General features: G+C 37.5%; 1 pseudogene; it reads left to right on the forward strand.

The window, feature by feature from the left end:
- Positions 1 to 1,651: 1,651 nt before the first annotated feature.
- Positions 1,652 to 1,900, forward strand: LOC129404656 (small Cajal body-specific RNA 13; annotated as a pseudogene).
- The last annotated feature ends 1,421 nt before the right edge of the window (positions 1,901 to 3,321 follow it).

Genomic DNA, 3,321 nt, shown 5'->3' on the forward strand with positions numbered 1-3,321 from the left:
AGCTTTGCAATAGCATTAAAGTAGTTTCTTAAGGACCTTTTAAGCAAGATAAACCTCACAAACACTGTATAACTGAATAAAAGCAAATAAAAAGGGCATTGCTTTTTGTTTGCTTCTCTTCTTTGGTAAATCAATATAAGGATAGCAGGTTATTCTACTCTCACCCATTAATTTTGTGATCAAACTGAACATTTTCAACTTTGTACATTAAAAATGGACAATATTCTTTATTAGGTACAGTACACGATGGAAATAAAGCACAAAATCGCACAAATATTCCTCTTTTTAATGATTTTTATGCATTTTATTTTCATAAAGTAGTTCACAATGGTTCATTACAGATAATATTCAAACACCCACCCAACTAGCAAGCATCTTCCCACCACAATAAGAGGGAAGTGTGTAAAGGTTGTTGATTTCATTCTGGGGCCCGTTAAGCCCTTATATAAGAGAATACAAGCGAGTATGTTAAAATCAAACATATGTGTGCTACAGTGGACTAGAGTATAAGAGGTCCAGGAAAAACTGCGTCCCTCTCTTTGGGAACTTTGTTTTATAGCTCTGGATCTTGGCAGTTGATGAGATTACATGGCACCACCACCAGGGGCAGTTTGTGGATGTGACTGCCAAACTACTGGGAAACTGGGGATCTGGGTGGAGGAGGCCCAGTCTCTTCTGAGCAGGCTTGGAGATCTTCATCACAGGTCCTACTGTCAGTTCCTTCATGCTTGAGCCTCGTCAAAGTGTGTGGAGAGTGGCCTTGAGCATGGCTGTGGCTGGGTTCTGTAGTTTTTTGGTTGCCTTGGCTCTACTTGGGTTGGGGAGAGAAACTCAATCAACCCCGTCTGAGGGGGCCCCAGAGAATACAGCCTGGCACAGGGTCAGGAGATTCTGCCACAAACATTTCTCTTAATCTCTTTGTTTTACAATCCAATTCTCAACTACCTAATGAGTCCAGTACTTTTTCTTGGATGAGAATCATTTCATGATTAAAGCGAGATATATGAGGATCCTCATATGTCATTAAAAACAGCCAGAGGGTCAATGTAAGCCTTCGAGCATCATTGAGTAAGCCAAGTGATGACCCTCATCCATTTCCTTCACTAACTCTCTCTCCCTCTTATATGCATCCTTCTTTTTTTGCCTTTGAGTAAAAAATCTAAACAAAACTCAACTGTCGCACATACTCAAGGATGATTTTCCAAAAGTAAGGAAATAGATTACATTGACTTATTTTTACCAAAGATCACTAAGATCACCTGGTATACAGTTTTGTAGGTTTAACTGTATTATCTTACTTAAGGACACAAAACTTAACTAACACAATCAAAACATTTTATGGTGATCATACTATCAATAATCCTCTATATCTCTATGAGAGTGTTTGTAATGTATAGTCATACTCATAGTTGCTTTCACGACTTTTGTACCTAAGGTTGAAAACCACACCATTATTCAAAAAATTCCTTAAATATGGTCATGTATGCTCTATATAATTTAGTGCAAAGCATTGCAAAAAAGCAGGTGTTTAAAATTTGTGTGTGATCAAATAAAAAAGGCTGGGGAAAATGTGCTGTTAAATTTTTCCACTATTTTTTCTCATATCTGTTTAAAAGTATACTAACATACTTCATTTAGAAATATAACTTTGGCTCTGTAGTCTAAGAATTGCACAAGGGTGGTGGTAACCTTAACACACCAGATTTCTCAGGAGGAAACTGAGGCACAATTTCCCAAGCTCTGGTAATTCAAGTGCAATTTTCCTCTGACATTTTTTGGGGCTCTGTTGGCATGGTGATAATGGCAGTTATCTACCAGTAACAGTAAGAGAAGCTATGTAGTTAGGATATTGTTAAACAGATGGAGTGGTTTTTGTTGGATACTAAATACTGCTACAATTTTTTAAAGGAAATACAACTTTGATTTAATATTTACTATCAGCCAGGCACTCTTTTAAGTGTTTCATAGCATACCCTGAGCTCACAGTGTAATATTATAAGGTGGTACTATTATATATACCTTCTTCACAGATAAAGATACAGACTTAGGAGATTGAGTTAATGAGCCCAGAAACTAACAGCTCAGTCACAGTGGGATGTGAACCTTAACAGTCAAACTCTAGAACCTACTATTTTAATTATGTTCTTGTTTTTTCTCTCTCTGTGTCTCTGGTTTAGTGTCCGTGTATGCAACTTTTTTTTTCTTTTTGGGTCACACCCGGCAATGCACAGGGGTTACCTCCTGGCTTTGCACTCAGGGATTACTCCTGGTGGTCCTCAGGGGACATATGTGATGCTAGGAATTGAACCCGGGTTGGCCAGGTGCAAGGTAAATGCCCTCCCCTCTGTGCTATTGCTCCAGCCCCATGTATGCAATTTTGATCTGAAAACAGAATGGGAAAAAGACAAAGTCTTTGGTCCTCACTTTCTGACTACTGACAAATTGCCATCTTGACTTGACATGTGTTTCTAATAGGAACAGACAGAAATCATTGGGAATGGGGTATTTGTTGGAGGTGGATACCTTGAAGGTAGAATGAATGTAGCACAATAAGACAGCAAACAAAGAAATCAAGGGGAACACATGCAGAAGTTCTCTGAACTCCAAAAGCAGAATAGTAGTGGGCCTCCTCAAGTAAATTGAATAGCACCTTTAGGTCTGTTGTGACAGTAATTAAGAATATTGAATATCAATTAATTGTGTTTTGGTAGGCAAAGAGAAAGCAATCCAACCAAATGGGTAAGAAGTTAGTACCACATTATACTTAAAAATACATAGATACCTAAAAAGGGACCATTCGCTTTATATTTTTGTTTTAAAATTTCTGATGTTAGTATGTGTCAGTTATTAGAATAGCAATGTCTTTTTTTGTTTGCTTTAAGTGAATACTGGTTGCATTGGAATATTATCCTGGATAAAAATTTATTTCTGCCATTTCATAGAAATGAATTTAAAAAGTGTGCCATCTACTTATAAAGAATTTTTTAGGATTTAATTTTTGGAGTTTTTCTATCCCAGAAGTGCAAAGTGCATTTCGAAGTAAAAGACTCCAGCAGCTTTTTGTGAGCATGATGTTATCCATTCTCTCTGTAGCTTCACACTAGTGCTACATCCTTCATCATAATGAAGTCTGCTTCAAAGCAATGAATTTGTATAGAAGAAAATGGCCTTTGCACTTGGCATTGTATCTCTTGGCAATCAGACAGACCCTTAATCAACTATACAAGGAAATGGGTGTGATGCCAGATGACCTCTGTTCCTAATAAGTTTACCAGCTCCAGGAATAATCGTGGCTGTATAGGGAATGGATGTGACATCTTA

This window comes from Sorex araneus, chromosome 4, assembly GCF_027595985.1.
Source record: "Sorex araneus isolate mSorAra2 chromosome 4, mSorAra2.pri, whole genome shotgun sequence".
Classification (NCBI taxonomy): Eukaryota; Metazoa; Chordata; class Mammalia; order Eulipotyphla; family Soricidae; genus Sorex; species Sorex araneus.